The following is a 13,688-nucleotide window of genomic DNA, read 5'->3' as shown; positions in this document are numbered from 1 at the left end:
AAGCATAAACAATAACCCTTTATTATATATATATATATATATATGAATATAAGAATAAAATAGCATCACCGTAATCCCAGGCAAGGACCATCTTCACAATTGGGAATCCCTGCAATTGATAGGTGGGTGGATACGGGAGGCTATCCGTTTAGATGTCATGGATTCTAATGTTAGGGGTAGAATTCCGTTCTTATATAGGATGAAAAACTGCTGAGTTCATAGTAAAAACAGCTGGTCCTGCAGTAACCAGCGTTCTTTATTTATGATTCAGGCACCCCCGGTCCTGGTCTTTTGTTCTTTGTTTTGGCAACACCCAGGTCACGGAGGTCAAGATAGCAGATACTTGTTGCGGAAACCAGCTTCCCATCTGGTTTTACTGTCCTTTTGATGCTGTTTGGGCAACCCCCAGGTCAAGGAGGTCAAGATAGCAGATACTTGTTGCGGAAACCAGCTTCCCATCTGGTTTTACTGTCCTTTTGATGTTGTTTGGTTTTACTGTCCTTTTGATGCTGTTTGGGCAACCCCCAGGTAAAAGAGGTCAGGATATCAGATAAGCAGACTTGTGGATACATGTCAGTAGTATGCTGAGTTTCAGTTACCCCCCTAGCCATAGGCATAACAGTCCACCCCTGGATCCTCAAGTCTGCACCTCCGAATAAGAAGTCATCCGAATAGAGGGAGAGAGTGTTCGTTTGCATACACAATAGGTAAATCCACAATTAAGAAATGTTAACATAAGGATAACTAAACAAATATAGATTAAGGGATGAAGAAACACCTTTCGTGCAGTAGCACTCCATCCGGTAAAGGCATCCCACCAATGGTGTGCAGTAGTAGCTTCAATATGATCTGCCACTGAATGCAAGTTAGTATTTAAAAATTCAGTATCTATTTTATGCTGCAGCAAGGTAAGGTTACGTTGCTGATTTGCTTTATTTAGGATTGCTATATTTTGCATGGCTTTCTTTACAGAGGGTAATAAAATAATTGGAGTAAGTACATCGGCAAAAGAAAAATTAATATTTACATTTGATATAAATATACTGAAAAGGGAGCTTGAATAGCAGGAATCACAAGTTCAACAGTACTGCTAGCAACACAAACATTTTTATGTGATATTTCTTGTATAAAGGTATAACCTTGCGGTGGAATGGTCCATTGGCACAAATTGTAGGTATGTTGTAAAGAACATGGTTCATAGATGACACGTTTGTTTTATTTTGTTCATCTATTTGTTGCCCATGACAAGTGGGAAACCCTAATTGGGGTCCCAATGTCAAAGGCATCACCGTAAAAGGACACATTGGTTCATTTCAAAATTACACCATTTTCTATCTAAGGTACAGAATGTGATGTGGTTTTAAAAAACAAAACACAGTTATCATTGACGACATGTAACATTAACTGATCATATCTGAGCATGGGGCATTGACGCCATTTGTGAAAGCTTCAGGTTTGAAAATAATTCTACATGCAAAATGACACCAGCGCAAGGTTTTAAAATTATAACCAGGATTTATTGAATTATTGGTTCTATTTTCCCATTATTAGATCAAAAGAATAGCATAATTGCTTACGTTGCGCTCATGGGAGATCATCATCGTGGCCAAAGACTGGCCTTCTCACAATGGTCTCGTCTTTCTATCTCATTACAGTCTATTATATAACTTTTGGTTTAGTGACATCATCAAGTTTGACGACCAATAACATTTCTCTGGGTGGTCTTAAAGTTTAGACAAAGAAACATTCCTCCATGTTTAAAAGTTATACAAAGTTTTCAGAAAATTACTTTTGATTTCTGAATTAACATTATAACATTCAAGAGAATCTATAATTATTAACATGGTGCTGATAAATTCTCAACCTCTCCCTAAATTGACAGTAACTTTAGTCTGGAAGAGGAAAGCTGACAGCTTCATGTTACACACAGTGATAAGCATGGGCTTCCAATGCCCCCCCTTCCTATGCTGGAGACTGACTAATTATTTCCAGATGTTGTGCTCAAGAGTTTTTTTCTTAATGTTTATGCTTATAAAACCATTTATATAAACCATTTATATTTTACATTCATGTCACCACATTCATGGGCCCCAAACATTCATAATTTCATTCATATCTTGGCCATTCATACTTCATACATTTTATATCTCAGTTTGGAATATGGAATCTAATATGCTTTTTTTCCTAACTGGTCTAAGCACATCTGTTTTCAATTAGAACCACGAGGCTAAAGGCGGGAAGCTGAACAAAGAACAGAAACTATTCACTGGCACAAGATGGTGACCTAAGACAGGACAGTTATAGCACATACAAAAGAACCTCCATGTAATCATGTAATCATGATTTCCACCATGATTTAGCTTCAACAGCAAAGTACACAAAAAACACCATTCTTTTCCTTATATTAATCTTTAGTGTGTTTTTTCTTCTGGCCTTAGCTACATTATATTTAAATGTTTTATTCACCTGTTTTTCGTACGCTTCTATTTGGGCGTGGTCCTTAACTAACACAGATGTTTGTCTAACTAGAATTACCCAGAACCATATGAAAAACTGGCGCTACAAAAATACTGCACTATCATGCTTCTGACCTCAATATCGTCCCATTAAACAGCACCCCCTGCTGGCCACGAGCCACTACTCCTCAATCCCCTCTTGGATATTACTGAATTTATGAAGTAATATTCAGAATTGAGCTCGTGGTCTTATCTGTGGCGCTGGGGTTCACTCAGGGTACGGTTCTTCTTATGGATCAGTGTGTCTGTGCAAGTATATTCTTTTAAATGCCAATTAGATAGCAAAAGCCAGAAAAATGTACTACCTAGGCCTGCAACGGCAGGTGCCTAGAAGATCTTACCCAAAGCTTACTTGAATTCTCTAGTGAGAATGCAAGCAAATCCCATCCACTATTCTAGATAAAACCCATCTAAGTGTACATTTATGTAAGTTGCTATCTAAACCATATCATATAGGAAACTTACCATTCCAGTGGTAGTTAGGCAGTCAGTGTCTGTTCTAGGTGCAAGTACAGTCCTAGAGCAGAGACGTCTGTTGTTTTATTCATAGAGGTATTCATGAAACTCCAGTACTTTTAAAGTTTAAAAGTCAGAAAATTTAGAGAAAGTATAGTTAAAGAAAAATAGAACCCTAGATTTCCCTAAGATAAAGAGAACCTCAGTATTACCTAATTTAATTAGTCCCTATGCTCAAAAGTGTTATGTTATAAAATCTTGGAATTAAATCAATAAAGTGTAAAATAATGCACAGTGTTAAGAAAACCCAAATATATGCTTAATATGGAAATGTACTCATGTGCAGATAATTCATGCACATCAGATATAAGTTTTCTTTTTCTGTGTGTGTTGCAGGAACTCATTTCTCAAATTTAAATTAAAATCATTAAAAGGACTGATGATATCAGCTGTTAAACCCAATTAAACAATATTGTGGCACTGTGTTACAGCTTAGAAGCTGCCACTGTGTATAGAAATACAGTCATATGAAATAAAATTTAAAATACAGGATAAACAAAATATTTTCTGAGAGCAATGCATGAAGACAATGATAAAGAAAATACAGTTATTAATACAATATCAGAATAAGTCTATGAAATTATGCAAAAGCATAATTAAAGTTCAGAAGCCTAATTCAAATGAAGTGATTTAAAGTAACGTGGTTTAAGATAAAGTCTGTTTTTTTCGTTCAAAATTTTTTTATATGAGTCCAGAAATGTCTTTTGCAAATAGTTTTAGCAACTTGTAAGGTCGGAGTCTCTAAATTAATTTCAGTGAAATTTAAATCATGGCTTTAAAAAGTTCATGCTGCAACATTTTCATAATTCAAGCTTGGCTTTTCTGTAACTGAAAGCTTGGCTTTTCTGTACAACTGAAAGGTAAGCACAGCTCATTAGTTGAAGACAAAGGAACACTGAAATTCCCGCCGAAAATTCAGCATCGGAATTTTTTCTCTGTGTTCTCCACAGCTCTAGTGGTGGAATGTGGTACTGCTGGTCAGTGTAAATCCTGGAAGGAAAGCACATGTTCATTAACAAAAGAACAAAGAAAAAAACACATAGCACTTTATCCCCTCTGCAAACTGTACCAATTCTTGTATTGCAGAGTTACAGTTTCTGTGTTGAATTGTTGAAAGGATTCAAAGAAGGTTCTTAACTGAAACACAAAACATACAGATTAAATAGACTTTTTTCAGGGTCCTGTAGTACCAAAATTGGCCACAGGAAAATTTAAACATGCAGACACATTCTCTACATGGTAAAATTAGACTTTCTTTTTTTTCTAACATCAGGGAATTATTCTCAATTCCATATTTTTTTTATTAGGTTCCTATCCTGAAGAGCTTACTTGTAAAAAGTAAGCAAAATTTCAATTCCGAATTCATCCACTTACATAAAAGTTTATTATAATTGTTCTTTTCCGTTAACCAAGTTAGCAAGCCCTTTGTTTCACATTTATTTCGATTTTCAAAAAATATAGGTACTTAACCTCTACTTTTCTTAATCTTTTTATTTTAAACTTCCCAATTTAATTTTAAAATGTATTTAAATTTAATTACTCCCTAATCATACATTTTGGACAATGCACAAGTTTAAAAATACTTTATAAACCATGCAGGGGCACAAAAATTCATATTCAAAATTAATTTGAAACACTGAGATAAAAATATAAAGGCAGGGATTTTATTTTTCCCTTATGCACACTTGCCTGCTTTTAAGCATGGTATCTGTTTTTTGGAATAAATCTTTTTCTTTTCCACAAAATTATCCTTTCATTCCCAAGTCCAGCAGAATTCTTTTCTCTTCTCTCATCTTCCCTATCGAACTTCTCCATATCAGATCCCTTACAATCAGGTCATAATTCATAGCACATCCTTCCTTAACACGTCTCACAAAACTTTCTTCCACATTCCTGTACATTCGTTCTACAAACTATCTCCCTGCTTTGAAATCGCCAGACATTTAAACTTTCTTTTCCTTTTCACTTCACTTTCTTGTTTAAAAATCACTTTCCAATTCCTTCTGATCCTACAGTTCTGTTCTTCCAACATTCTGATAACCTTTTTTTTTTTTAAATATAAAGAAACAAGGGAAAAATTCAAGCTACATAACGTCTTTTTTTTTTTTTTTCTTGTACAGAGCCCTTAGGCTACAAACATCTTCTGAAACTACTAAAGTACCTCAATTGTTCTTAACAGCACAGATCTACACTACAAAAACAACATACACAAACTTTCCGGAACTCTAAACAGCATGCTGGTAAAGTTTTATCAGAGAGAGACCACATTGAATCCTGATAATAAGCAAATACCTGTTGGAAAATCTGTAGCCCTGAGACAAAGGACTCCATTGCTGCTATATTCCCTCCCCCTCTTTCCTCCCCCTTCCCCTCTTCCTGGAGAACACGTGATAGCTCTGTAGAAGGCGAGGGAGGAAAAAGGTGGGGGTGAAAATCCCCCATTTGCAGCCCGCTCTTTCAAACAAAGGAGACTGAAGGGAACGGGAAGCCATTAACTTTATTTTTCTTTTTCCAGAGACAAGAGAAAAAGTTAGGGCAAAGCAAAAAAGACAGAGAGAGACAGAACTGGAGTTTAGAAAGACAAAGCTGAGAAACACAATTTCTTTTTTCTTTTCAAAGTAGTTACTTCAGATAGGCACTGAAAATGCACAGAGGGAGACAAAGAAAGAGGGGGGGTGCCCTCAGCCCGTTTTTTCAAACAAAAAGACGGGACAGAGGGAAACTTTTCAAAGTCAGATTAAAACAGACAGTTTTCTGTTTCACAGAGAGAAAGAGTTAGTTCAGAGACAAAGCTTAGACACACAGCAGGAAAGAACAAATTTGTTTTTTTTTCTTCAAACTTAATAACGCATTTTCAAACAAGCAAAAACTTACATTCACAGAGGAGACCTGCTCTCTACTGGGCTCTTTTTTTCTTCTTTCAGACGGGCACTGCTCAGTTTAAAAGCCAGATGGAAAAATGCCAGCACTGCAAGGGCTGTTACATTCTTTCTGTGTTACTTTTATTTCTAATTTTTTCTTTTTCTTTTTCCATTAATATTTAATTTCCACTAACTTCATATCATTATGTACAGATATATACAAGCATGCATGCTCCTTACTGTTAAATAATATTTTTTTTTATTATTATTATTAATTAATTTTTTTTTTCTTTTTATTATTTTTAAATTTTTTTTTTTTTTATTATTATTATTTTTTCTTTAAACAGGCGTAATACTCACAATTTTCCAGTTTTCCGGTCCCGTTTTATCTCTAATTTCCGCCATATTCCTGCGCAGCCAGTCAACCTGTGACTACCTTTTGTTACACAACCATGCGAAATCTCTAGAATTTCTATGAATAACCTATAAGCTTTTTCAATGCGTCAAATTAGTTAGTTCCCGGGTTTCGGCACCAATTGAGCATGGGGCATTGACGCCATTTGTGAAAGCTTCAGGTTTGAAAATAATTCTACATGCAAAATGACACCAGCGCAAGGTTTTAAAATTATAACCAGGATTTATTGAATTATTGGTTCTATTTTCCCATTATTAGATCAAAAGAATAGCATAATTGCTTACGTTGCGCTCATGGGAGATCATCATCGTGGCCAAAGACTGGCCTTCTCACAATGGTCTCGTCTTTCTATCTCATTACAGTCTATTATATAACTTTTGGTTTAGTGACATCATCAAGTTTGACGACCAATAACATTTCTCTGGGTGGTCTTAAAGTTTAGACAAAGAAACATTCCTCCATGTTTAAAAGTTATACAAAGTTTTCAGAAAATTACTTTTGATTTCTGAATTAACATTATAACATTCAAGAGAATCTATAATTATTAACATGGTGCTGATAAATTCTCAACCTCTCCCTAAATTGACAGTAACTTTAGTCTGGAAGAGGAAAGCTGACAGCTTCATGTTACACACAGTGATAAGCATGGGCTTCCAATGCCCCCCCTTCCTATGCTGGAGACTGACTAATTATTTCCAGATGTTGTGCTCAAGAGTTTTTTTCTTAATGTTTATGCTTATAAAACCATTTATATAAACCATTTATATTTTACATTCATGTCACCACATTCATGGGCCCCAAACATTCATAATTTCATTCATATCTTGGCCATTCATACTTCATACATTTTATATCTCAGTTTGGAATATGGAATCTAATATGCTTTTTTTCCTAACTGGTCTAAGCACATCTGTTTTCAATTAGAACCACGAGGCTAAAGGCGGGAAGCTGAACAAAGAACAGAAACTATTCACTGGCACAAGATGGTGACCTAAGACAGGACAGTTATAGCACATACAAAAGAACCTCCATGTAATCATGTAATCATGATTTCCACCATGATTTAGCTTCAACAGCAAAGTACACAAAAAACACCATTCTTTTCCTTATATTAATCTTTAGTGTGTTTTTTCTTCTGGCCTTAGCTACATTATATTTAAATGTTTTATTCACCTGTTTTTCGTACGCTTCTATTTGGGCGTGGTCCTTAACTAACACAGATGTTTGTCTAACTAGAATTACCCAGAACCATATGAAAAACTGGCGCTACAAAAATACTGCACTATCATGCTTCTGACCTCAATATCGTCCCATTAAACAGCACCCCCTGCTGGCCACGAGCCACTACTCCTCAATATCGTAGTGTTAGTTCATGATTATGTACAGTATTTGGCACCCATTCACCTTCCCATCTAAATACATCTGCTACTCTGGAGCCAAAATATGTTTGTTTGCCAGCCAGTATTTCGGAAACAATAGTATTTACTATACCTCAGGTTAAATTATTTCCTTATGTTCTAAACCTGGTATTCTTGCATTCCCTAATATTTCTTGCTAATTAGGCATTTTACTTGAAAGTATCACGTATAGGGAATCATGGAAATTAATAATCTTATTAATATTATATTTGTGCTCTTACTCATGGCTTACATACATTTAGGGTAGCTTCATATTCACCATCAATCACTGCAGTTATCTGGTATCCCGTTTTTCTTAGCAGCTTTGGTTAGGGTCTGGCTATGCTCCAGTTTCAATAGGCTTGCTATGCCACTCACATGCCTTCACTCACGTAAGAGTCAAGTGCACCACCCCCAGAGACCAGCCCTAATGTGAAGTGGCAGGATATAGGCTCACTTCTATTCCCAAGTCGGTGCCACATAATAGCGTCATGGCACGGCACTGTATGTCTGGTTGCATGTCATCATCTTCTCGATCTGGTGAAATTTTCTCTTAACCCAGCATGTTAGCCAAATCATAAGAATAAGAGAGCAGAGCTGACCAATTCTATCACAAAGGGACGAAAGTCTATATGGAATAACATTTCCCAGTACGTGATTTTCCAAGGAAAATATTTCATCATGACTGTTTAGCTTCAATGCTTTAGTTACAATAAACACCCCTAGTGATAAAAGAAAAGATAAGAAAAAGAAAAAGGAGAAAAACCACTTTATGTACAGAATGTGATAACATATGACACAATACTTGTGTGTAAGGTAGTATTTGTTTGAGATAAGAGAAACAACACTAATGCACTTAAAGGTATTCTGTAGGACATTCAGAAAATACACATTTTTATGTTCTGGACATAATTATTATGTCACTTAAGAGAGACCATAAACACGTACTGATGGTAATACCAAAATAACTTATGTCAGAGATGTGCACTGCACTGTTTATACCTGGTAAGTTAAATAAAGAGAGACCATTTTTTTTATTTTATTTAGCAAATATCAAATACCAATGAGCACCATTTTACCAGGTATAAAGCTTTCTAATTTTTTCTCTTCAGATATCCTCTTATAATATAACCCCTGACTAAATTATAATTGGGCTGTATGAACCATAGCATAAAATCATTATGAGCATGGTTTTCATAAGAAACTTTCTTGTATGTGGGGGAATCTTTTTTGAAAAGGGATATGGTACCATTTGGACTAATAGAAGGGGTGGAAAAACTCTGGAAATGGCCAATGTGCAATGTTTATTGGGGTACCCCATAAGCTAAAACACATAACAGAAACAGACAAACACAGAGCTCCGGCATGCTTTCTTCCATCGGCAATGATTCAGGGTTGAATTTAATCTGTAAATAAGCACACTATTAATCAAAAGAGTCATAAACAAATTTGGTATCCATTGGATTCCCACTATCAGGTCACAGTGCTGGAAGTATTTTAAATATGGCACAGTGAAATTGGTTCTAATGACCATGTCTGGATGCTAAGCTTCTAAAAGAAAGAGAGATAGAAACTTAAGTTAATTGCTCTATAGTTTTGCTGGTCTCCTTTCTATCTTCTTCCATTTCCAAGCTCTGTCACACAATCATAAGAGAATGCAAGCAGGGATGTTTTAATCTATAAAACATACAAGAGAGGTTTACGTGCAGGTACAGTGGTTCACAATGTTAGTGTTTGAGGTAAAAGACACATTTGCAAAATCAGTTGGAGTGCAACTTCCTTATACTATCTAACAAAACTTTATACATTATAAAGGTCACTTAGCAATATTTCTACTCTTTTATTTGTCCAACCTACCCCATATGTCACCCCAGATGTGAAATATGTTGCCTCCAGAATCCAAAAAGGCCCGAGTTTGTTTTTTACTTTGGGGAGAAGGGAAGTTTACAATCTTCTGTTTAACTTTCTCTATCACCTCTCGGCATCCTTTTGCCCACTTAGTCAATATAGTGTGATAGTTCTACTCCTGCATGCAAAGTATAATTATCTAAATATACTCCTGCATGTAAGGTATAATTATCTAAATGTTCTGCTATAATCTTGTGATAGAAAGTGGGACTATGTAAGTATTTTTGTGGTAGTCTGGTAGATGTATATTGCCTCCCTTGCCAAGTGAATGCAAATTGTTTGGGACTCCACTATAGGAACAGTAAAAAATGCATTGGTTCATGTTTGCAATTTTAGTGGAGGTCGGTACTACTATTGGTTTAGATAATTTCCCCACCACTACTGATCTCATAGGAATGTCTGGCAATTTACCAAAACTATAGATTCCATCGGAAAGCTGTAATGTTAACCCTTTTAGGATATCTAGCCCTATTATATTTTAAGGAATCTCATTGATCAATACAGTATATTCCCAAATTGGTAATTGTCCAATTTTAAAATCTGTAAATTTTTTTTTCCCCCGCTTGTTTAATTTCCCCCCCAATCCTGATATTTATATTCCTCCACCCCAGTGTCCACTACAGCTTGTACCTTTTGCTCCCCAGATTTCCACTAAATATTTATCTCTACATGCGGACGCTGTTTTAATTTGGTCCAGGCAAACACTGAGGCTTGGCATTCACATCATTGATCCTCCCAACACTTCCACCCTTTTAAATCAGGATAAAGTATGGAAGCAGTTTCCTCAGGGGAGCCATTGGCACCAAAATATCCTCCCTCTCTCCTTTGTTCACTTGTGCTTGAGACATAGATTTCTTTCTCAGTCCTCTACTTTTGTACATTTCCCATAATGTCCCTGTATCTTTCCCATCTATTTCTTCCCTCTTTACACCATCTTTTATTAATGCCAAAAACATATTCCTCCGAGACACCCGATTAGCCCTGTTTGAATTGGATTGTCCTTTTCTCTTTTTATCAAAAGTATTTTGAGGTCCCCAGTCCCCCCGATCTCCTAACTGTCGGACCACTTCTAAGGCTTCCAAAATAGTCCTGTCTATTTGATTGATCAACAAAGTTATCATTACCTGTTTGTATACCGGTGCAGCATACTTGATAATTTTATTTCTCATGGACACTGTAAAAGGTAATGACATATATGTGTCAGTGTGACCTATTACTAAGGCTACCTTCATAGCCTCCTCCTTAATTCTCATTTGAGCATCTTTTAATGTATACCAAATTTTATCATTTGAGGGCCATTCAGATTCAAGTGGATATCGCCTCGCGACACCCCTACTAATTATCTCTAATAAAGACCATTGGGCATATTTTGCAGGATAAGGATCCTCCCGCAATGCATTTTGTACTGCTACTTCTTGACTAATTTGAACAAATTTAGGGGCATCTGTGGCATCCAACATAATCCCTGCTGTGCCCAGCTCCTGCACCCGAATTACCCATTGTATTAGTGGTTCCCCAGGCTGCTGTGTAAAGCGTGCCATCGTATCCATGACTTCCTGTGGAGTAACATCCTCCATAACATTATTTCTAGTCAGATTTTCTCCTGTCTGCAGATTTCCCTGTAATCTTTGTCTCCTCACAGGCTTTGCTTCTAAACTTTCTGCCTGTTCTCCTTCAACACATATATCCTCCTCACTGTTATTAGAATTTGAATTCCAAATATCCCCATCCCGTTTGTTTGGATTTCAATCATCCAGCAGATGATAAATTAAGATTTTAACTTTTCTGTAACTCACTTTCCGCCTCCGTTTCTTGTATTTATATCGTGCACATCGCACAGCTGCCTTTTCTGTTACATTTTGATAGGTGTCTACCTTATCCATTAACAACTTATTCTGACATTGTAGCATTTTAATGGCATGCTGTTGATTACACCTTTTCTTTTCCAGCTCTCCTAATTTCAATTGTAATTTATGTTTAGCTTCATGCAAATTCCTCCAGTCTGACAAAACCATCCTTCCTTGTCTAGAAATTCCTTCTTGCTTTTCTCCTTTTGAGACTTTCACTTTTTGTAAGGAGGCACATAATTCATGTGGATCCCCACTTCCAAAAGTACAGGATTCACATAATCCTGCTTCTACAGACCACTCAGTGGCCATTAATTTACCTATACTGTCATTCCAATCCGGAATGGAGGGATTGGGAGCCTGCTCCTCAACCCCTTGTTTTCTGGGTAGCTTTTCTGACCACATTGATCACCCCACTTCTGGTACCAATATGTTCCACCACTTATTTCTGTCAGATGGGATGATCAGTGACACTCAGAAAAGCACACAGACAATATAAAAGCATAAACAATAACCCTTTATTATATATATATATATATATGAATATAAGAATAAAATAGCATCACCGTAATCCCAGGCAACGACCATCTTCACAATTGGGAATCCCTGCAATTGATAGGTGGGTGGACACGGGAGACTATCCCTTTAGACGTCTTGAATTCTAATGTTAGGGGTAGAATTCCGTTCTTATATAGAATGAAAAACTGCTGAGTTCATAGTAAAAACAGCTGGTCCTGCAGTAATCAGCGTTCTTTATTTATGATTCAGGCACCCCCCGTCCTGGTTTTTTGTTCTTTGTTTTGGCAACACCCAGGTCACGGAGGTCAAGATAGCAGATACTTGTTGCGGAAACCAGCTTCCAATCTGGTTTTACTGTCCTTTTGATGTTGTTTGGTTTTACTGTCCTTTTGATGCTGTTTGGGCAACCCCCAGGTCAAGGAGGTCAAGATAGCAGATACTTGTTGCAGAAACCAGCTTCCCATCTGGTTTTACTGTCCTTTTGATGTTGTTTGGCTTTACTGTCCTTTTGATGCTGTTTGGGCAACCCCCAGGTAAAAGAGGTCAGGATATCAGATAAGCAGACTTGTGGATACATGTCAGTAGTATGCTGAGTTTCAGTTACTCCCCTGGCCATAGGCATAACACTAGGCAATTCTTATGTTCTTACACCTTCCCTCTCCTTTGCAGAACAAATGATTTATCAATATGAATTGAGGAAATCATTTGGCGTGTCCTCACCCATTACTCCTACTTAAAATATCTCAAAAAAGACTTCTGAGGAAGTCATGGGATAGGAGGTAATATCCTATTATGAATTAAGAACTGGTTGAAAGAAAACAGAGTGGGTTTAAACTTTAAATGGTCAATATTCTCAATGAACTTTAAATGGTCAATATTCTCAATGAACTTTAAATGGTCAATATTCTCAATGAAGAAGGGTAAACAGTGGGGGTTTACCAATTTTCACAAACTAAAGGGCACAAAATACTCACAAACCAAAAACCCTTTCAAAAAGATTGCTAATCTCTGTCTGGAAAGACTGCCAACAATTTAACTAGTCTATAATTGAGCTCAATGATTTGTTAGGAATGACGAAAAAGCTTCAGACCTGGCCTCCCGCTGTAACTTTTGCATGCATGCAGGCACTAAGGGCTAGATACACTAAGCCCATGGATCCAATCCGATCCATGAGCGATCCGATCTGATCTGATCTGTGGCTGGGGGGCTGATTCACAAAGTGCTCTCATGCAAATGGGGGCGATTGTAATCACTCCTCCAACTGACCGCACAGATCGCTAAACAGCGATCATGACGCATGTGCAGACCATCTTCTTTGCCTGTAGATCAGACATGTCAAATTCTGGCCCACGGCCCAAATCTGGCCTGCAGTGTAATAAAATTTGGCCCGCCAGACAAGTTCAACTTTGCACTTAAGCTGGCCCGCCGGTACAAACACTGCATCAGCTGTAGGTCCACAGTGCCTGAAAGATTGGATCGGGAAGCAAGTGAAAGAGCCGTAGGCAACAGGAAAGTCAAACCTGGGAGCTGCCGATCGGGGCTAGGGTGGCGGGGAAGGGGTGGGTTCTCTCTGGGAAGTGAGCAATCCCTTGACTTACCTCCGCTGGTGGCGGCCATGGATCAGCTGCAGCCTATCTCCCCGGGCGGCGGGCTGGGTAAAGAGACGGGGGAGGCGGAGGCACTTGCAGCAAGAGAGCCCAGGAGAAAGG

This window comes from Geotrypetes seraphini, chromosome 9, assembly GCF_902459505.1.
Source record: "Geotrypetes seraphini chromosome 9, aGeoSer1.1, whole genome shotgun sequence".
NCBI classification, from domain to species: Eukaryota; Metazoa; Chordata; class Amphibia; order Gymnophiona; family Dermophiidae; genus Geotrypetes; species Geotrypetes seraphini.
This window is presented reverse-complemented; position numbering follows the sequence as displayed.